A 23,699-nucleotide genomic window follows, 5' to 3' on the forward strand; every position below is an offset into this window, starting at 1 on the left:
GCCAAGCAGGGAGCCCGATGTGGGGCTTGATCCCAGACCCTGGGATCATGACCTGAGCCGAAGGCAGACGCTTAACGACTGAGCCACCCAGGTGCCCCAATTTTTTCTATTTCTTCATCAGCTACTGGATTATTGAGCTTAGTGTTGTTCTTTTTTTCAGAGAAAATATTTTACCAGTTGGGTTTACTACACGCTTTAGGTAGTTTTATCCCTTATCAAGTTGAGGAAGTTTCCTTCTTTTCCTAGTCTACTGGAAGTGGTTACTGAATTTTATCTGGTATCTTTTGTTATCAATTGAAATGATATTATTTTCCTTCTTTGATTTACCAATATAGTGTAAATGACACTAAAAGGTTTGCTAAGATCAAATCATCCTTGTATCCCAGGGTGAGTTTTTCCCTACACAGTTTTGACATACTGTTGGGTTCAGTTTCCTACTATCTTATTTTGGATCTTACAACTAGGTGATAAAGGAAAATAGCCTATTGTTTTCTTTTCCTGTGCTATGTTTTTTGCTAACAGAATTATGATTGCTTCAAAGGGCATCTTCTCTTTTACATTTTTTTTCTTTCTTCTGGAAATCTATGTAACACAGGGCTCATCAATTACTTTAAAGTCTTGTAAAAATATCTGGCCCTTTTAAAGGGTGTATCTTCAACAATTTTTTCTATTTCTTCATCAGCTACTGGATTATTGAGCTTTTCTATTCCTTCTGAAAATTTTATTAATTTATATTTTCCCAGGAAATAATCTGTTTCATTAATTTCTAGAATGTGTGGCATGAAGTTATGCATGATATCCTCTTCTGAGGCTCTCATCTCAGTATTTGTAGAGGTGTCCCTGACTTGTTTGTAATGTTTGCCTTCAGCTTGTTTTCTTCTTAACCAGGCTTGCCCAGAGTCTGCCAGCTTTGGTTTTACTGTCAAGAGCTATTTTATTTTGGGAGCACAAGGCTGGCTCAGTTAGTGGAGCATGCAACTCTTGATCTTGGGAGTTGCAACTTCGAGCCCCATGTTAGGTATAGAAATCACTTAAAAATCAAATCTTAAAAAAAAAAAAGTTGTTTTATTTTTCATTAACTTGTAATTTTATATTTATTACTTCCTTCATTCTACTTTATTTGGGTTTATTTTGTTTTTAATCAGTTTAAACTGAATATCTTGTTCATTCAGCTCTAATCTTTCCTGTTTACTAGTTAATATTTAACTGCTATGAATTTTCCATAAAGTTTCACATTGGCAACATTGATATGTAGTGCTCACTGTAATTAACTTGTAAATTGTGTGACTTCAGTTATGATCGTCCCTTTAAGCTACTTAAAAGGAATTTCTCTTCCCTTGCTCCCAAAGAAAGATGTTTTTGTTTATTCTGTATGGTTCTGTTTTTTGGGGGGAGGGGGCATCCTACTTATGCTCATTTCTATTGCACTATGGTCAGAAAATATAAATATAACCTATTTTATTTTTGCTTTCTGAAAATCTACTGATTTGTGGCACAAAACATGCTCACTTTTTTGACTATCCCACGTGTTGGGAAAGCATACACATTCTTAAGAAATCTCTGCAGAAACAACCAGTCTTCATTAATAATCCAGAACTTAGAAATGTAAAGCCACTGAATACCAGTAGTTATTTTTCCTCCCCATAGCCACACAATTCCTTATTTCGGGAATGCATCTGATTCACTGTTCTCTCTATAGATCAACTTCCGATCACTCAGCTACTTGAATCCCACCCTTGAATCTGTGTCTAATGACCTGAGCACTCCAGTACTAACTCTAGTCAGTCTCTGGTGATGCAAAGCAAATTCCTAGGCCACACAATCCAACTGGCCCCACCTGGATCAGGGTCCCATCCTCACTCTACTCAACTACAGCCAAGGAAAGCAAGGTCACTGTTGAAAGGCTTTTTAAAGCTCACCCACAGCCAGGCTCCTCCACTTCCAGGAGCATGGGAGAACTACACTCCTCTACCCTCTTGCAGTTAGATAAGCCAAATGACTAGTTCTGACTGTTGACGTTACATAATTACTGGTTACAAGACCCTCCAATGTTTTCTTCCCTTCCACAGCAACCAAGAAAGCCATGTGTTCCAGAGGTACAGCTACAAGAGAACAGAACCTCTCTGACAGGCGTTATCTCAACTGCCTACTTCATTCAAGCTGTACATGGGATGAGAAATAAACTTTTTGCTCCATCTAGCCAATGAAATTCTAGGACTTTGTTCATTAATGAGGCATAATTTAGCCGATCCTGATTAATACTGTCCTGCTGACCATTAGCTCCCAGAGCTGTAGGGAAGTCCAATTCTCTGATATATTCACTATTTATAATAAAATTGACCTCTCTAGTACAAATGAAATTTGGGGGAAAGAGTCTTTCTTTTCTACAGTCTTCAAATTTTTCTAAAAATAATACATGTGGTTTTCATAATCAGAAGAAAAACACCCTTTAAAGTGCTAATAAAAGCTTCAATGGACTTAGCACTTTGGAACTGGAAACTTAGCCATCATCTAGTTTAGTCCTGATCACTTTCATACTATAGAACAGAGAACTGAGACCTGAGACCTGAAGCATGTCCTGAATAAGACTACCCAACCAGTCAGTACTGGACTAAGGGTAATTACTCAGGCCTCTGGACTGCTGAATTTAAGTCAGTCACGATAACACATTTTAAGATTTATGATCTCTTTCTTTTAAAATACACTGTGAATCTCCATGGGTCTATTTCCCCACTTTATCATAATCAGCTTTGTACATTACCTTACCACATCCTCAACATAAATAAGCTTAGGTTTCCTATTATCCACTCTCCTAGTCCTCTAACCTTTTCTTTCCTAGCACCAGTATCACATTGTAATCATATACCTGGGTGGGTTTGTGATTTTTTTTTTGATGCTGGTCTCCCCCACTAGAGCATAAGCTGGATCCATGAAAGTAGAACTCAGGACTATCTTATCCACTATTAATAATAACCAAGTCTGGACAGTTTGGGGTCTATAACAGGTACTCATTACATACTTACCAAGTTAAATTATACTTTCCAAGTCTTAAAGACAGAAATAATCACCAAGACTAAAACTAATCATCTCAAACTTGTTATCGGTTTCTTCAGAAAGCCTGTTCTCCTTAGAAAAGTTAAGGGTTCTATGGAAGGGCCAAGAAAATGGAAGGTTTTCAGAAAGGGTACTGAGATAAAACCTCCTAGAAACCAAGAAAACTAGGAATGAAGCTCTGGGGCAGAGGAAGTCCAAACATACTAACAGGAAGGGCGCCTGACTGGCTCAGTTGGTAGAGCGTGCGACTCTTAATCTTGGGGTCATGGATTCAAACTCCACGCTGGGCGTAGAGCTTGCTTACATACATACATACATTCATACATAATTTTAAAAAATACTAATAGAAAAACAAAGTAAACCTATTTCAATCATACCTTCCCCCTTATTAAAAAAGGAATTTGGGGCGCCTGGGTGGCTCAGTTGGTTAAGCGACTGCCTTCGGCTCAGGTCATGATCCTGGAGTCCCGGGATCGAGTCCCGCATCGGGCTCCCTGCTCAGCAGGGAGTCTGCTTCTCCCTCTGACCCTCCCCCCTCTCATGTGCTCTCTCTCATTCTCTCTCTCTCAAATAAAAATAATAATAATAAAAAAAAAAGGAATTTGATGTAAAATATAAAACTAAAAATTTCCCATACTCTATCCAATCAAAATTAAGAGGAATTCCCAATCATTTTAATTTCTTGAGATGGACATTTGAATCGCTGACTTTTAGCCTTTCTACTTTTCTGATACATATTTTTAAAGCTGTAACATTTCCTCTAAGTATAAAATTAACTGTATCCCAAATTTTGCTATGACATGTATTTTCACTATTATTGAATCTTATTAATTTCTAATTCCTCCGTAACTTTTTATTTAACCCATGGGTTTAGAATTAGAAGTGCACTGCTTAATTTCAAATATTTTTTCTGTAATTGATTTCTAACTTAATTCCACTATGGTCAGAGGACACTGAATGATTTCAATCCTTTGATATCTGTTGAGGCTTCCTAAATTTATGACCAACAAATGGGTCATATTCTATCCTCACTGGGTGTGGTGCTCTACATTAAATTTTTCTTTGTGTTGTTTGGTTTTCTACATCCTTACTAATTTTTTGTCTGCTAGTTAAATCAGTAGTTAGTGATATAATTATGTTCCCTGATGTAAAATTTTAAACTTATACACTGATTATGGGTCAGATACTGTTTTAAAATATAAAACATATAGGTATGTCATATATATGTAAATCTTAAAACCACTCCATGAGTTAAGGAGCATTATTCCCATCTTACAGATGAGGAAATAGGCAATGATGTTTGTCAAATCAATTTGCCAAAATTGCTAGTTGCATAGCTAGGAAGAAGCATCTGGGATTTAAACCCAAGAACAGCTGCATTAATTTAAACCCAAGTGGAGTCTGTGCTCTTAACCACTATATAAATAACATTAAATTTTATAGGGGCGCCTGGGTGGCTCAGTCAGGTAAGCATCTGCCTTTGGCTCAGGTATTGATCTCAGGGTCCTGGGATCAGTCCCGCATCCGGCTCTCTGCTCAGGAGGAAGTCTGCTTCTCTCTCCCTCTGTGCGCACACTCTTTCTCTAATAAATAAAATCTTTTTTAAAAATTATATACATATTTAAATAATATGTATATAAGCACATATACATAACATGGACTTTAACACACAGTCATATATACTGGTTAAGAGCATAGAAAGAGGGGCACCTGGGTGGCTCAGTTGGTTAAGCGTCTGCCTTCAGCTCAGGTCATGATCTCAGGGTCCTGGGATCCAGTCCCACGTGGGGCTACCGGCTCAGCAGAGAGTCTATTTCTCCCTCTCCCTCTGCCCTCCCCACCAGCTTGTCTCTTTCCCTTGCTCTCTCAAGTAAGTAAAAACTTAAAAAAAAAAAAAAAAAAAAGAGGGCACCTGGGTGGCTCAGTCGGTTAAGCATCTGCCTTCGGCTCAGATCATGATCCCAGGGTTCTGGGATCGAGTCCCGCATTGGGCTCCCTGCTCAGCGGGGGGTCCTGCTTCTCCCTCTCCCTCTGCCTGCCGCTCTGCCTACTTGTGCTCTATCTCTCTGTCAAATAAATAAATAAAATCTTTTTAAAAAATAAGAAAAATAAAGAGCATGGATATATATATCTGCATATATATATGTCTACATATATATATATGTATATGTTATATATACATCATAGATATACATAGAAATGATGATGATCCTGGGATAAAATGTTTTCCCTCAAGTAAGGAAAAATTTCACTGAAAGAGCACCCAAAAAAATAATTAAGAGCAATTTTTTTTTTTTAAAGACAAAGATTTTATTTATTTTAGAGAGAGCGTACGCATGTGTGTAAGTAGGGTTGGGGGCAGAGGTAGAGGGGAGAGAGAGAATCTCAAGCAGACTCCCCGCTGAGCAGGGAGCCCTATGCGGGACTCGATCCCAGGACCCTGAGATCATGACCTGAGCCAGAGGCAGACGCTTAAGCGACTGAGCCACACAGGTGCCCCTAAGAGCAATTTTTTTTTTTTTTAAAGATTTTATTTATTTGCGAGAGAGAGAATGAGAGACAGAGAGCATGAGAGGGAGGAGGGTCAGAGGGAGAAGCAGACTCCCTGCTGAGCAGGGAGCCGGATGCGGGACTCGATCCCGGGACTCCAGGATCATGACCTGAGCCGAAGGTAGTCGCTTAACCAACCGAGCCACCCAGGCGCCCCCTAAGAGCAATTTTTTATTAGAAGTGCTCAAGATGTGAATTTGAAAGGACACAAATATTGCATCGGCAAACTATACAAAAAAGAACAGAAAAAGAAAACTGAAAAGAATTATACTAAATATGATCAATGGTTATTATGAGATGTTGGGGACTTTTATCCTTTTTGTTCTACTTTCCCATCATTTCTTAATCCTGACTAGCATCACCTTTAGAGGGAGGAACAGAAAAGCTTACTACAAGCCCTAACTGAATTAACAGTGTTCTGTCTTAATTCTCAAGTTAAGAGTAATGTTAGCAAGACACTGAAAATCACAGGAGATAATGGATATAAAAGTGCTTTGTAAACTATAAAATATACAAATGTTAATAATTACAAAGCATCCTAGGACTAAATAAAAGCTTCTTCATGCCTTTCCCCTTTTAAATTTCAGCTGCTTTAAAGTGCCTAACTTTCTGAAAACATATTTTGTTTAAACAAATTCAGAAGACTTGGTTTTTAAAGGGCAGAACATTAAAGGGCCACATATCTTTGAATACTGACAAAAAGGAAAGCAATGACAAATTTTACATAAGCATCACTCTCTCTCAATATCATTAAAAATATCCCGATCTGTAACTTAATAAAATGTTGATTCAGGGCTGAAGATATAAATAGGAAATCTACATTTAACCCAAAAAAGTGATGTTATTTCCAGAAAACAAAAATAGAGGAATAATTCATTTAAAGATTAATTAAATATACACTGTATAACTAAAAATGTATACATCATAATTAGTGATAAGAATATATGCTCAGTCTATTGAGGATATGCTTTCCTTTCAAAGTTTCTTTTGCTATTTCTGCACAGAATCTATGAATAAAGAATGCACAGCTGCCTAGCAGATGTATAATTTCAGTGTTTAGATTCCATTCTTTCTAGCTTCATTCTGCTAGAGGTTTTGGATTTTCTACTTCCATATGGTTTTTGACCTCCTTCAGTTTAGGTTCTACCTCCCCACATCTTATTCTATTTTAGTCCATTATTACAGAAAAACACATCAACACATTTGAAACATCTTAACTTTATTTTTAAAGCTTAAAAGTTGCAAAGCTGAAAAAAAGGAGAATATACAGAAAAAAAGATAATCAGGTAAGTAGAACAAGACAGCCAAATTTCCAAAATTTCCTATTTAGATAGCCCCGCCCCCCCTCCGGAATTAAGCCCCACCTTAACTCCAAGTTTCTTCTATTTCAGTTTAGACATTCACACTCAATGCATGAAGAGAATTCCAGTTTTGCTCACCTAATTTCCTCAAACTCTTTTTTTTTTTTTTAAAGATTTTATTTATTTATTTGAGAGAGAGAGAATGAGAGACAGAGAGCACGAGAGGGAAGAGGGCAGAGGGAGAAGCAGAACCCCTGCTGAGCAGGGAGCCCGATGTCGGACTTGATCCTGGGACTCCAGGATCATGACCTGAGCCGAAGGCAGTCGCTTAACCAGCTGAGCCACCCAGGTGCCCTAATTTCCTCAAACGCTTAAGTTATGGCAGAAACATTTAGTAAAAAAGAAAGAAAAAAGAAACGTTAAACCTTTTTTTTTTTTTTAACTTACACTGCATATACCAAAATGTTTAGAGGGGTTATCTTTGCATAATATGAATATGAAGGATTTTTACTTTTTTCTTGGAACCTCTCTATGCTTTATATTTGTTCAGTGAGCATTACTTTTGTAATCAAGAGGCAAAAAAGGCTTTTGTTTGGTTTTGAAGAAAAACCTGTAAAGAAAGGGGTTATTTTTAAATGTCTACATGTCATAATCAATTATGTTTAAATAATTTCTATGAAACAACACTAATATTCCAGGGGACAGTCTCGGTATCATTAACAGGTAAAAATCAGGTTTCATTTCTCAACCTCTTGACTCCCAAAACTGCCCCATAGATGCGCTTATTCACTTTCATTTTCAATTAATGTGGCAGTATTTTTTAATCTTTTTTTTCTTCCTGTTCTTCCACAGGGTAGATTTTAAATGTATTCTAAGAAATGATACAAATCACATAATTATGCTAAGCAAATATCTGCCCAGTTTCAACTACTTTGCAGTAACAGCCAAAGTAAAGCTGTGAAAAAAGGCCTGTATGTGTGATCATCAACAATTAAACTTGTATATATCTCAGAAATGAGATATATAAATACAACACTAATTTTTTAATAATACTTATGGGAAGCATTCTGGATAAATGCTTAAAAAGCAACTGCATTCCACTGGCCTTTGAATACTGGTTTTCTCTACAATGCAAAACAAACATCAGGGAAGTCAAAAAATACCAACCAAAAAGTTACCATGAAAAGTTTATCACAAATTTTAAGTATTAAAAAGACAAGTAGGAGTTAATTGTCAAAAGTCAATCAAATTTAACCCATCAAATACGTATATTTAGACCGTGAGTGGAGAGAATGTTTTACCAGGTACCTCCATTAACACACTAACAAACACAGGCAAATCCATTTCCTGTATGTGAACAGGCAATAGAAGCAGGCAAAAATAAAGTCAAACATGTGTGTGAGTGTGTGTAGAGTACACATCCTCATCTTAAAATGATCCTACTCTCTTTGAGAACGAATAGAATTCTGTGGTTAAGAACATGGTCCCTGGAGTCAGACGACCTGGGTTTGATTCCTTAGCTCTGCTACTTACTAGCTGCACAACCCCTGACAAGTTAGTTCACCTCTGGGGTTTCATTCTCCTCTTGTGTAAAAGGGAACTGATAACTATACCATATCATAGACTACTTGTAAGGATTAAATGAGTTAATATGTGTAAAGTCTTTAAAATAGGGCCAGGGGCATTAGTAAGGACAATATGTTATGTTTTATCTAGTCCCTCCCGATCTTTTATTTTATTGCTCTACAGTATTTACACTAAAACTCACTTGCCTTTTCTATGTGAACAATACTGAAAGTTAATTTAAAACTTCATGAATTCAAAATCTCCTATACAGAGTAAAATATATTAAAATAAGGCTTTTTTGGGGCACCTGGGCAGCTCAGTCGGTTAAGCATCTGCCTGTGGCTCAGGTCATGATCTCCGGGTCCTGGAATCGAGTCCTGCATCGGGCTTTCCAATTGGCGGCGAGTCTGCTTCTCCCTCTCCCTCTTTGATCTCTCTCATTTTCACTCTCTCTCAAATAAAATCTTTTTAAAAAATTTTTTTTCAAATAAACTAAGGCTTTTTATTGACTACTTTTTATTTTATTTAATGTTTCCGAGGTTTGATAAACTCCAACTCCATAAAAACTAAGGAATACCATACTTTACTTAATGTTTCAATTAAAAAGGTCATCATATACAGTTTATAAATTTGAAGTACACTAACTAGAATTAAAATACGCTTAATGTTAAAATGATATTGCACAGAATTGGAATGTACTTGGAAACAGAACCATTAAGAAGATCAAAGGGTCATGTATAATACTCTAACAGCTTTACACAGAAAAAAGAATGGGGGCTGGTGTCAGAGGGGCTTTAGTAGGAACTTAAGCTGATACTTATGTGACTTTATTTTTTTGTTTAAAGATTTTATTTATTTATTTGTCAGAGAGAACGCACACAAGCAGGGGGAACAGCAGGCAGAAGGAGAAGCAGGCTCCCCACTGAGCAAGAAGCCGATGCAGGACTCGACTCCAGGACCCTGGGATCATGACCTGAGCTAAAGGCAGATGCTTAACCGACTGAGCTACCCAGGCATCCCGATACTTATGTGACTTTAATAAGAGGTCTGAAAGTGGTACAAACATGAGAAAAGGTTTTATTTTTCTCCAACTTCTGCCTCCAACTATGGTTGGTCCAATTTCCCTATCCCACCCTTTAATGACATCTGGAACAATTCTTACAGCTTTCCCAGTAGTTTTCAGTTATACAAAAGTCCAGTCCAGTTTATTGCTATTTAAAACTTTAATCTTCAATCTTACAGTCATCTCTTTCCCTCCAAATTCAGACTTGGCCCATGGTCCAAGAAAGTTCAGCTAGGGAAGGGGTGTAGGCTGATCTGTTTGGGGAGGAGAGGGCGATGAGGGAGAATAGAATCAACTGTCTCAACATGTGAGCACTTCTGTAGTCCTCTGTGGTGGCTGCCACCGCCCCGGCTAATTCTGACTGTGTTACAGGCAGCCAAATGATGGCTTTTCTTCTGGGGACAGGCTGGAGCTCTTTGGTGACTGAGGGGTGAGAGGCTCTAATTCAACTGCCCATTTCCCTACCCAAAGATCTACTTCAGCTCAACCTCTTCTATTTTCGCTCCCCTCTCCAACAGAGCCAGCCCTGTCAAGATGGCTAAAGCCTGGTTACCTTCTACATTACCCACCTGAACAGAAATTCAAGACAAGTACAGGCTGGTCCACTGCTACCCTCCGTCCACACTGAGATTTCTCTCCACTTTTCTTTATCCCTTACTCAAATAGGCACAGATAAACCAATCAGTTGTATAACAACTACTGTCTAGGTAATGACAGTGCTGATTCTGCTCCACTTCTCTCTAACTCCACGTTTCCTAACCTCAGGACTGGTTCTCTTAAAGCTTCTGAGGAAAGGCCACCTCAAGGGAGCAAGAAGGGAGCAAAAAGTACAATGATCCTCACCTAGGCAAGCCAGCCAGGTAACTAGTAACTAGTTACCAGGTAACTACTGTGGACAATTCCCCTCCCCTCCATCCTCTGAAAGGTTTCTATCACACCCTAATAAGCTCTGGAAAGGATTCAGGCCACTAAGTACTTGGGCTTTCTTTAGAATGTAGAATCCTTGACTTACACTTAACTCTGAGGTCCTAGTCCCCATTCTGAGCTAACTAGGAAAATCTGATGCTACTTACTTTTTTCATATTTTTTTTTTAAGATTTATTTATTTTGAGAGAGAGAGCACGCAGGGCTGCGGGGCAGAGGGAGAGAATCTCCAGCAGACTCCTCGCTGAGCACAGAGCCCTACACTGATGCAGGGCTCAATCTCACCACCCTGAGATCAGGACCTGAGCCGAAATCAAGAGTCGGATGCTCAAACAACTGAGCCACCCAGGCGCGCCTGCTTACTTCCTACTCTTACTTGTTTGACCTTGGTGGGACAATTAACCTTCATTAGCCTCCAATTCTTAACATATGAAACCAAAAAAAGCAACAAAACCTCCCATTATCAATTTGCCAGTACTGCTGGTATACAAAAGTACTTTACAAATTCAAATGTTAATAATGTGAATAAACATAACACGCACTTCCAGAAGGTATCAGGACCCTATATATGCAGCCATTCAAACTGCTTTTGAAGATAAACCTGACCTTATCTTCTCCCACACAAATACTCTCTCACACAATACTCATCCCTACCAACATTTATTAAGCATTACTATGTGGCAAAAATAGTGTTCAGTACTTAATTGTACTCATTCATTTAGTCTTCACAGTAACTGTGAGAAAACTATTATTATCCTCATTTTACGTATGAGGAAATGAAACTTAGAGAGATTAACTACTTTGGTGCACAGTCACAAACCCAGTAAACAGAGAGTAGTAAGGGATGGAACACTAAATATAGACATATACAAACATATAAATAATTCAAGATTTCATAAACGTTTCAAGTTATTTGGAATCCAGAAGTCTCTGTAATCATATCAAGATCCCTTTGTCTTCTTAAGCAATTAACAGCTTCTTTGTATAAAAATTTCACTATTTAACTGTATGACTTTTTGTTGTTTTTTCTGAATGATGTGACCAGTGGAACCTGTCACAAACCATCTTCTACACAAACTGATAAGATGCTAAGAAAGAGGGCGCCTGGGTGGCTCAGTTGGTTAAGCGACTGCCTTCGGCTCAGGTCATGATCCTGGAGTCCCCGGATCGAGTCCCGCATCAGGCTCCCTGCTCAGCAGGGAGTCTGCTTCTCCCTCTAACCCTCCCCCCGTCTCATGTGCTCTCTCTCTCTCAAATAAATAAATAAAATCTGAAAAAAAAAAAAAAGATGCTAAGAAAGAATAGGAAATAGTGAATAACTTTAGAAAGAACAAAGGCTTAGTCAACACAATTAGAGTAATGATGCCACTTAATTAAGAGACAGCATTATTATTGTAGGAATATATTCAGGAACGGGGGGATGTCTCTTTAACAGTATATTCCACTTCATTTCACAAATTTTTAGTTTTGAAGAATACATTTTGAAAATGTAGTTTAAAGAAACTTGACTTACGTTCTTTATATTTAAAATACTAAACTTTGTTTTTAGACAGAGACACTTCTTTTGCTTATCATCCCTTGCCCTAGCAGCCAGAAACAATCAACCTGGCCACTGCCAAGAAGGAAAAACTTTTCTTCTACCCTCTTAAGTTCTGTATTTGGGGGACTGAAAATTAAACTGACAAAAAATGGATTAGGAAGAGAAAAGACAGATTTTTATTCGCTTAACAGCGTTTACAGAAAAATGTGACTAAAAGAGGCAGTTAGAATTTGAGGCTCATGTGTTAATAGGGGAGGAGAGGGGAGGAGGGCACTTACGGGAAAACAAATGACTTTTAGGAAAGACAAACAGGCCCTTAGGAGAATGGATATGATATATGTGACAATGTCAGTTTAGGTGTGGAGCCACTTTTTCTTTCTTCTACTGTCTAGTGATAAGAGTCAATCTTCCCTGGTTTCGAAACTCCGGAGCAGCTTTGTGACAAGTTCTTCTGCGAGGCTATGCTTTTAGGCAGATAAGGAAGTTCAGAAAAAAAGCCTATTCTCAAATACCTTCAGCTCAAAATAATTTTTATGCCACAGCGATATATTCTGGACCCCTTCACCATCAACACATAAAAGTGTCTGAACCCTTACTGTATATAAAGCACTGAATTGGTACCAAGGGCAAAACAAAATATTTTAAGACAAAATTCAGTCACCAAGGAGCTTATAAAATAAATGGAGAGTATTAGTCAACTTAAACTTTTTATTTTTTGTTTCTAAACATTCTTACAATAGCAAAGGAATTTTTATATATCCTGAACAAAAATAAAAAATCAAATGACAAAAAAAAATGCAATATGCCAAGGGAAGAGTTAATATCCATACCCCAAAAAAAGAATTTCTGCAAAATGAGTAAGAAAAAAAATTAGAAAAATAAACAAAGGAGAAAGAAATGCAAAGAACCAACAAACATATAAACTCTGCTCAACCTTACTCAATCAAAGAAACCCAAATTAAAACTATAATACTGTTTTTTCAGCTGGCAGACTGGCAAAGATTAAAACAGACTGATGTTATTATGTGTTGGTGAGGGGGTGGGGGAAATATACTCAAACACTGTTCATTGGAATGTAAATCATTACAAAGATTTTGCAGAGCAGTTTGGCACTGTAGCAGATATGCATGGCTTCTCTTACAGTAAACACATTTCTAAGAATTCATCCTATAAAATAAAAATAGTCTCACAGGATATGTACAAGCACCAGAGCACTGTTTACAATGAAAAAAAGAAAAAAACCCACAACAAACTGGGAACAATCTAAATAGTCATCAATAGGGGACTGGTAAATAAAATGAAGGTATATTCATAAAAGGGAATACTACCTTCATTTTATTTACCTGTTCCCTCTCTCGCTGTGTCTCTCTCTGTCAAATAAATAAAATCTTTTTTAAAAAAAGGAGGGGACTATTACTTGGCTACTAAAAAGAATGAGTAAATCGACATTTAATGACATAAAAAGAGTCCTCCTATTTATTCAGTGAAAACAAAGTTAAAGAAAAGGATGCATAGTATCACCTCATTTTTTGGAAATGGGGAGAGGAAAAGAAAAAGAAATAAAGACAGTGGAAAAGAAAGATTACATTTATCCGGGCGCCTGGCTGACTCAGTCCAAAGAGCATTTGACTCCTGACTTTGGGGTCAGGAATTCGAGCCCCACTGTGTAAAGATTACTTAAATAAATAAAAGTTTTTTAAAAAAAGGGGGTGCCTGGATGGCTCAGTCGGCTAAGTGTCCGACTCTTGGTTTTGGCTCGGGTTGTGAGATCCAGCCCCACATTGGGCTCTGAGCTCAGCAGTGCGTCTGCTGGAGATTCTCTCCCTCTGCCCCTCTGCGTGTATGAGCACTCTCTCTCTCTCAGATAAATAAATAAATGAATCTAAGGAAAAAAAGAAAGATTACATTTAGCTCTATACTTTTTTTTTTAAAGATTTTATTTATTTATTTGACAGAGAGAGGCACAGCGAGAGAGGGAACACAAACAGGGGGAGTAGGAGAGGGAGAAGCAGGCTTCCTGCCGAGCAGGGAGCCCGATGTGGGGCTCGATCCCAGGACCCTGAGACCATGACCTGAGCCAAAGGCAGACGCTTAACGACTGAGCCACCCAGGCGCCCTGAGCTCTATATTTTTAACACTGGTAATCCATGGGGGCAGTGAAGCAGGATTACAGAAGACTTTCACTGTCTACTATATGTCTGAAGTTTCAAGCAAATATGTGTAACTTCTGTAAAGAGAAGAAACTAAGGGGGTGCCTGGGTGGCTCAGTCGGTTAAGCATCTGCCTTCAGCTCAGGTCATGATCCTGGGGTCCTGGGGTCCTGGGATCGAGCCCCATATTGGGCTCCCCGCTCAGCAGGGAGTCTGCTTCTCCCTCTCTGTCTGCTCCTCCTCCTGCTTGTGCTCTCTCTGTCAAATAAATAAATAAAATCCTTAAAAAAAAAAGAGAGAGAAGAAACTAAGGAAGTCTCTATGGTAATACAATTAGGGAAACTATATTGGGGTGTTACTAGATTAAAAGCTGAAAAGGCTTGTAATAAAGAAATGTGATATATTATAAATGGTACAAGAAACACCAAAATACTGCCTTTGTACAATGATGCAAAAGAGCTAACTTTTAGGTGTGAACCACTGAGGAAGGCTTCACAGAGGAGATAGGATTTTGAAGCATTCTGATAAGCAAAGAAGAGAGGGAAGGAGAGGCAAGGTAGTATTGTCCACTATAATGCATAATTTTAAGTTTTTTACTAGCCATATTAAAAAAAGCAAAAAAAAAATCAGGTGAAAATAATGTTACTCCTACTTAATTCAACATATTCAAAACAGCATCATTTCAATAAGTAATCAGTATTTTAAAAGCATAATGAGATATTTTACATTTCTTTTTTGTACTATCTTCAAAATGTGGTGCATAATTCAGGCCAGCCACATTTCAAATGTTCAACAGCCACATGTGGTATTGGCTACTGTAGGGGACAGCAGAGGTCTAACAATTCTGAACGGAAACCCAGAATTGGATATTTAGGTGATGTAGGCTAATAAAATAGTAGTTTGAAATGAATAAGGCAAAAAGGCAGACTGGGCCAGAGCAAAAGGCCAGACTGAGATAATTTGAATTTCATATTGTAAGCAAATAAGAAACCAGAGGAAAATATTTAACAAGTAGGAATGATGACTAAAGCATTTTTTCAGGAAGATTAACTTCTTTTTCTCTATTCAGATACATACATAAACTCAACACAGTTTTTTCCCCAACATTTTTATTACGTGAAAGATTACTGAAACAAAAATATAAAGAATTATCTGTCATCAAGCAAGCACATTTTGTTGATTTAAGATACTTCTGAATAGGGGCGCCTGGGTGGCTCAGTCGTTAGGCGTCTGCCTTCGGCTCAGGTCATGATCTCAGGGTCCTGGGATCGAGCCCCACATCGGGCTCCCTGCTCCGCGGGAAGCCTGCTTCTCCCTCTCCCACTCCCCCTGCTTGTGTTCCCTCTCTCTCTGTGTCTCTCTCTGTCAAATAAATAAATAAAGTCTTTAAAAAAAAAAAAAAAAGAGGGCGCCTGGGTGGCTCAGTTGGTTAAGCAACTGCCTTCAGCTCAGGTCGTGATCCTGGAGTCCCAGGATTGAGTCCCACCTTGGGCTCCCTGCTCAGTGGGGAGTCTGCTTCTCCCTCTGACCCTCTCTCCTCTCATGCTCTCTCTCACTCTCTCTCTCTCAAATAAATAAATAAAAGATCTTTAAAAAAAAAAAAAGATACTTCTGAATATTTACTGCTGAAATATTTTCATTTCATGACACTTTTAAACAATTTTTTGGAAAAATATGTAAGTTCGAAGAACTTTACCGAAGTTTAACAGCCGTTAACGCTCCCTATCAAGAGTTTCTTTTAGCCAGAAATCTGAAATATTCTTAATTAAATGCAAATTTAAGACACTTAAGATCTTAAACTGCTGGAATACAACACAAAAAATACTAATTGCTAATAGGAAAACTACCTACAAATTTTAACATACATAAAATGGTATCACAACCATCCAAGTCTCCTCCAGATTTCTTAACTTCAAAATTGAGAGCTTCTAACATTTCAGATAATTTACCCAAATGCTAGAGGAAAAAAAAAAAGTAATGCTCAAGAAATGAGATAAGAAAGCAGGGCATGAAAGAACACCACTGGCCACAAGCCATTCCCTTCGTTACTTACAATGACTGCTGAGGCAGGAAAAGGGACTCTACAGCCAAAAGAAACCCAGTGATGTCATCACAACCAAAAGCATTACATGACCTGCAATTTCAGCAAGAAACTGCTCTGCATTAAAGCCATGGAATTTTCTTTCCTTTTTTTTTTTTTTAAAGTAGAAAATGATCTTAAGGTTCACCAAGTACACTTCACTTTTTAAGATAAGGAAAGGGAGTTCCAGATAAGTTTAGCATAGTATCCAAGACTGCACAGCTAACTTAGTGGTCAGAAGCCAAAACTTAAGTGTTCTGTTGCTTCTTTATAATTTTTCACATTTCCCAGGTTATCCACATTACCTGCCTTTCCTTTTTTTTAAAGAAGATTTTATTTTATTTTATTTGAGAGAGAGAGAGAGTGCGAGCCCGAGCGGGGGGGAGGGGGGGAGCAGAGGGAGAGGGAGAAGCAGACTCCCTGCTGTGCAGGGAGCCCGATGCACTGAGGGGCTCGATCCCAGGACCCTGAGATCACGACCTGGGCGGAAGGCAGATGCCTAATCGACTGAGCCACCCCCAGGCGCCCCGATGCATTTCTCTTATAATTTTTAAAAGTCAAAAAATGTTTGCTTTAAAAACTACTGAATACTCCCAGAAACATTCTCCTCCTGCTTTCTGGTCGGATACAGTCTTACTCTATAAGCCACTTTCTCAGGAAAGCCTTCCAAAGCAACTGCACCCTAAACAGACACGTTTATTACACACTCTTACAAACTCCCTGTACTTCCCTTGTATAGATCTTAATATAACTACAATTAGACAATTATTTGTGAAATTATTTAATGTCTATCTTCTCTACCTAAGTCTTAAACTGGTGTTTCTCAGGGCTGTTCTAGGCTCTTTGCTGTGTACAGCAGGATAACATAACCATGTAATTATGCACAAAATTGCTATTATGTGTGTATTTTTCTTCAGATACTCAAAAAATGACCTTAAAAAGGGTGAAGAACCAAAGATAGTGGATTTATGTTGTTCACCTGCCCACAGTCATCCTTTCTTTGGGGGAAACACCACTTTTCCCAACTCTCATGGTTCTAGGAAGGCATTCAGTGCTGGTGTTTAACTGGCTCTCTGACTGCTCCGGAGCAGTAAGCTAGGCCTGGCCAAGATGGTACCCAGACTCCGTACAGTCCCAGTAAGAATCTCTCCATGAGACAGAATATATGCATCTGGGAAAGAGATGCCCTTTTTACCTCTTGAATCCATAGCAGTAAGAGCCGTATAAGCCTGGAGTTGCCAGTGGCTATCCTCTGCCAGATCAAAGTCTCTGCCTGAAAATCAAACCCAAAGAGTGGAGAGCAGATAAAACAGACCCCCCAATTACATCATCTGAACACGGAGATCCAAATTTCTAGTCTTTTTAAGAACTTGACGGGGGGATGACAAGCCTTTTTCCCCTTTAAGCTAATTTGAGTTGAGTCTGTCATTTGCAAGCAAAAATCACTTGAGAAAGCCACCCAATTCTCATTGATAGAATATACAACCTACATGGAATTGCTCCCAAATATCTACCTGCAGTCCAAACCTCTCTCAAACTCCAGCCCCACACATGCAACTGCCAAGTGGAAATCTCTACTTGGTTGTTAAACTCCGTATTATCAAAACTGAACTGTTTTCCTTCACAAACCACCTCTCATTTTTCGTCTCCACCCTATCAGGTTTCCAAACTAGAAATCTGCCAGTCACTCTTGCCAATCCCATTCCTTCTCTCACCCATGGCTAATTACCAAGTCCTGTCCATTCTAGACCCTAATTATCTGTCACCATCCTAGTCTGGGCCAAGATGGAACAGGTTTCAGTGTCCCTACAATTTTCAGTGTCCTCAGTCTTCCTTTCTTCAAAATGATTGTCCACTACATAACTAAACTCCGTAAACTGCACATCTGATTATCTTATCCCTACACTTGATGTACCCCATCCTCCTTCTTAAATCAGTAGCCAATTGTATACAACTAGAGCAATAGCTAAGCTACACTGTTTCACACCTTATTAGTAGTATAAACAAATGTACAGCCTAAAGAAAACAAAGTTCATCCAGGCACCTGGGTGGTACAATCGGTTGAGTGTAGGACTCTTTGATTTGGGCTCAGGTTGTGGTCTCAGGGGTGTGAGAGACTGAGCCCCATGCCAGGCTCTGTGCTCAGCAGGGAGTCTGCTTGAGTTTCTCTCTCCCTCTCCCTCTGCCCCTCCCCACCCCTGCCATGTTCTCTCATGCTCTCCCTTCCTAATAAATCTTTAAAAAAAGGTTCATCAGAAACATAAAAGTAAAAAAATGGAACAACATCCACGATATCAGAGTAGCTCAAATTCACCTGTTTTTAATAAAAGATACTAAAAAATAAGTTCCTTATCTAGTCAATGTTTGTATGAACTTGGTTTGGGGACCCACTGGGCCCACCATGATCTGATCTCGTAAAGTCCTACTCAAACCTAGTGCTGTCTTCAAAAAGCATTACTGGGGATCTCTAGACACATCATTTTGTTTCTATTTTTAAACAACTGATAGCCTTTAAAATATTGCTATAAAAACTGATATACGTTACAACTATGATTTAGTAAAATATCCAAAAATTTACAATTATTTTTGTATTTACTTTTTAAAAAACTAAGTATATAATGATTGTTAATGATGACATATAATTACTGGGTATTCTCTTTAAAATAGTCCATAAAATTGGCTATCACAACTCCCCACAATTCCCCCTTTACATTATCTGTGCTATTTTGTGAAAATTCAGCTCTTAGAGAACCTGTATGTTAGGAAAATGAGCAAAAGAAATTAAGGGGGAAAAACTACTGAAAGTTGGGGGGCAAAGTGCCTCACAATCAGACTGGCATAACTAGTTGTAGGAGACCCCATCCAAAAATAAATATTTCTCTATACTGCCTAAAATGCTTTACTTGTTAAAAGGGTTTAACAAGCATCCTCTTTAAAGAATTTTTTTTTTTTTATTTATTCATTTGAGACAGAGAGATAGAGAGAGAGAGAGTAGGAGCAGTGGGGAGAGGCAGAGGGAGAGGGAGAAGCAGACTCCCCGCTGAGCAGGGAGCCTGATGTGGGGCTCGATCCCAGGACCTGGAGATCATGACCTGAGCCGAAGGCAGACGCTTAACGACTGAGCCACCCAGGCGCCCCACAAGCATCCTCTTTAAACACACACACACACACCTTTTCATAGTACCAACAGAACTACAAGTCACTTCCACATAAGTGTGGTTTAAATTCTTCTTCCCAACATCTATACTAAAGGAATGGGACCTTTGATTAACTGGGAAAAACCCTATTCATCAATTCTAAGGCACATATATTTTTCATATTTTAGCATCTCAAATTAGGGTGCATCTTACAACCGATGGCTTCTTGAAATTAACTAGAAGCAGATTTTCTTTATGAGTGGCCCATGAAAGTATGGTGCATCTTATAACTGATATAATTCAATACAACTCAGCATTTAATCTTACAAGTGTTAAAAAGTCAGACTGACCTGGTCAGAATAAACCTTGAGATATTAAAAGGCATTCTAAAAACATAAACACTAATAAAAAGTGGAAGAGGGAAGGACTTTCTAGTTCAAAATGTAGCCTGAGGGGAAACCCATTTTCCTTTATCTCTGTGGTTCTCTGCTCCCCAAATCTGAAAATCAGATCAGTACTACTATAACTGATGTCCAGCCACTGCTAGGCTAGACAGGAGCCTTTCTCCATTTATTCATTTTAAAATGCAACAAAGTCAGTTACAGACCCAGTCGGCAGGTTAGTAACAGAACTAACATGTGTACACAAATCTCTATAAAAGACCAAATAACTCACAGAACTGCATAATTAAGAAGTGCATATCACTATATATAAATGATACTACAATAAAGTTGATTTTTTTTAAGATTTTTTTTTTAAATGTTTTATTTATTTATTCATGAGAGCCAGAGAGAGAGAGAGAGAGACGCAGAGGCAGAGGGAGAAGCAGGCTCCCCGCCTAGCAGGGAGCTCAATGCGGGACTCGATCCCAGGACCCCGGGATCATGACCCGAGCCGAAGGCAGACGCTTAACCATCTGAGCCACCCAGGCGCCTTTTAAGATTTTATTTTTAAGTAATCACTACAACCAACGTGGGGCTCGAACTCACCACCCAGAGATCAAGAGTCACACGCTCCACCGACTGAGCCAGCCAGGCACCCCAATAAAGTTGATTTTTTCAAAAGACAAATTAATAAGTGCAGTAAGAAAATATTAGATAAAAAACTAGCCTTAAAAAAAAAAAAAACCCTTCCTTAAGAAGGAATTCCTTCAGAAGGGATTTCATCCAGAAGAAAATGGGAAAGACTTCAGAAAGGGGGAAAAGCACATGTGCAGGAAACAAAAATAGTGGGACATACGAATAAAGGAAATCTGAGGTAAATCCCATGGAAAGGACTTCATTTAATAGAAGACACTGGAAACTTCTAAGTAGAGAAGTGACAAAATGGGCTTCAAGATTAACTTAAGCATGGGGTGCCTGGGTGGCTCAGTCGTTAAGCGTCTGCCTTCGCCTCAGGTCATGATCCCAGGGTCCTGGGATCGAGCCCCGCTGTGGGCTCCCTCCTCCGCAGGAAGCCTGCTTCTTCCTCTCCCACCCCCCCTGCTTGTGTTCCTGTTCTCGCTATCTCTCTCTCAAATAAATAAGTAAAAATCTTTAAAAAAAAAAAAAAAAGATTAACTTAAGCAGAACTGCGTAAGATAACCCAGATAAAGGTGAAAGTGAAGGCAAGAAGATTGTAACATTAGCCCAGGTGCGATGAGAACCTGATTCAATTAGCGAAAAAAAAGGAAAAATCATCAAATATACAAATATATACACAATATATACTGTTGCATACAAATATATACAGAATCAAAAAAATTTAAAGAAAAAGAATTATGTGAAAACAAAGTTAACAGATTTGAAAACTCAATAAATAAATCTCTGGAGAAAATATTAAACACTAAAACTCACACAAGAAATAGAAAACCTATGCAGACCAACAGTTATTATATAAACTGAAACGGTATTCAAAGTCCTCTACAGAGAAGAAACAAACAAACAAACAAACAAAGCCTGAATGGTGTTATAGGTGAGGTCTGCCAAACTCTCAAGATAATTCCAGTCTACAATGCTCCTAAGGGGGTGCCCAACTCTTGGTTTCAGCTTAGGTCACGATCTCAGGGTCGTGGGATCAAGCCCTGTGTCAGCTCATCATGGAGTCGGCTTGAGATTCTCTCCCTCTCCCTGACCCTCCCCCCATGCTTGAGTGCCCTCCCTCTCTCTCAAATAAATAAATCTCTTTAAAAAATAAATAAAAATAAAATGCTCTTGAAACAAGAAAAAGGAAAGCTGCCCAATTCATTTTATGAGTCTATTAACCTTCATACCAACATGTATCAAGACTTGTATCCACATCACCAGGAATAAAGAGGAACAATACAATGACAGTAGAAGCAATAGATGCTGACTACAGATAAGATGTGACGGAATGGAGAAAGGTCTGGGTTTGGTATGACATCAACAGAAATAAGGAACACCGGGGAAACAAGTTTGGTAAGGAAGAGTTCAGTCAGAACCAGAACTACCAGGTAGAGGTATGTATAAAGCAAGTGGGAAAAACAGGGATTCGCGTGCAGAGGAGAAACAGAGAATGAGATCTGAGAATTATTCAGACAGAAGGGTCTGAACAATAAAAATGCTAAGGGACTAGTGACATACAGAGAAGTCATCTGAAAAGTGAAACCTGGAGAACACATACTAAGCAGGAAGAACGGAAAGCGGCAAAGAGGAAAGAAGTCAGTATGTCACAGAAGTCCTTTGTCCTACTCCTATTCATCCTTCAGAATGGTTCCAAAGTGATGTTTTTAAGGCCTTCCCCGACTGTCCTAGCACCACCAGCACCAGGTCAGGTCCCCATTTTAAGCTCCTCTAATACTATGCACTTTAATTATAATCAGTTACAGTTAGCCACAGAATCCCTTCTTCAGGCCATGTCTCCTCCACTAGACGTTAAGCTCCATGAGGGCAAGGACAACGTCTGTTGTTGCCTCCACTGCTCTGCAGGGTATGTCTGAATGCGGCTAAGTATTCGTTGAATAAAATGGATACATGAAAAAAAGGCCAAGGACAGGCATTTCAAGAATGTGAAGCTGATGTTAAATATCACAGAAAGCGCAAGGAGGTGATTTAGAAAAAAGGCTTAGAAATGTGTTATTTAGGTTATAGGTAACCCTTGTGAAGGTGAACGGCAGATAACAAGGGGTTAAGTGAATGGATGGTCAGGAAGTAAATGCAGGAAAAGTAAACTACACTTGGCAATCTTCAGAGATGAGATTATAGACGACTGAATTTTAATTACTTCAATTTTGCTCTACTTTACAATTTTTCTTTAATGAACATGTATTATTTTACAAGGAGACAACTTTTTTTAATGTTAATATGATTTGAAAAGGAAAAGCAGCAACATAAAAGCTTGAGGGAGTAGCATGCTCAAGGGAAGGTTTTTGTAAATTGAAAAAATCTTATGCACATTTATACTTTCAAGAACCCTAAAAAAGAGTAACTCCTACTCCATTAAGTAGGAGAGAGAAAAAAAAAAAAAGAAAGAAACAAGGTGTTAACTAGTAGGAAGGACAAAAAACATTCCACTAAGATGGAAGGAAAGCAGATGATAGAAGTAACCCAGTACATTCTGGAAGGAGCTCCCACTGAATGCTTCAAGCTTTTCAGTAAAGGGCGTGGAGAAGTGAGAAAGTTTTAAATGAGTTCCACGAACACTGTGCCGGGAGGGGGTGGGGGGGGGACACCCGAAAACACGAGTGGAATACTGGTTCTATGAAGGAGTATTCTAAATTTCAATCACCCTTTTGTAAACTCAACCCCTTTCTAGCTCAGAACTGCCCGTATTTTTGCTTTAAGTTCAAATATTTAAATAATTCTGGTTCACAAACTTTTTATTTCAACTGAAAACAGTGATAAGCATTAAGTTACATTCTACTGCAATTCAGAGTTGAACTCCCCTTATTAAATAAGTAAATACAATAAAGGAGTTGTTTTCAACTCAAGCAACAAAACAGCAATCATTTCAAGTATGAGTAACTGCAAAGTGCCCCTAAACGTAAAACTGTTTGCAGAAAGAGGCTTTGTTGTTGTTTTCAAACTCATCTAAGTCTCACTCTGACAGTTCCTGAACAGCAGAGAAAACCCTGGGTTCAAATCCCAGCTCACTCATACAAGTTACTCAACTTCTTTGCGTCTCGGTTTCCTCGTCTAAAAAATGAACACAATAACCAGGGTTATCACAAGGATTAAATGACGTCACACAGGTGAATGTGCCAAGTTCGCACTGTGTACTCAAAAGAGTTTGGTAACCATTTGAAAGAGAAAAACTGCAGCACCCTGACCAAATTAAAACATTCGAGAGCATGAAAGAGTATACAAGTCACAAAACGCCAGACCCTTAACACATAG

At 38.6% G+C, this 23,699-nt stretch overlaps 1 protein-coding gene across 4 annotated transcripts in view; it reads right to left on the minus strand.

The window, feature by feature from the left end:
• Nucleotides 1-23,699, minus strand: part of BMPR1A (bone morphogenetic protein receptor type 1A) — a 137,096-nt gene that overhangs the window by 111,605 nt on the left and 1,792 nt on the right. The window contains exon 1 of one of the 4 annotated variants that reach the window (XM_081823962.1): nucleotides 4,765-4,780. The exons of the other annotated variants lie outside the window; for them this stretch is intronic. The gene's annotated coding sequence lies outside the window, so the exon portion shown is untranslated. Of the gene's footprint in view, nucleotides 1-4,764; nucleotides 4,781-23,699 lie in introns of those variants that run through there. 4 annotated transcript variants of the gene reach the window in all.

This window comes from Leptonychotes weddellii, chromosome 6 (assembly GCF_054177405.1).
Source record: "Leptonychotes weddellii isolate Sample4059 chromosome 6, ASM5417740v2, whole genome shotgun sequence".
Classification (NCBI taxonomy): Eukaryota; Metazoa; Chordata; class Mammalia; order Carnivora; family Phocidae; genus Leptonychotes; species Leptonychotes weddellii.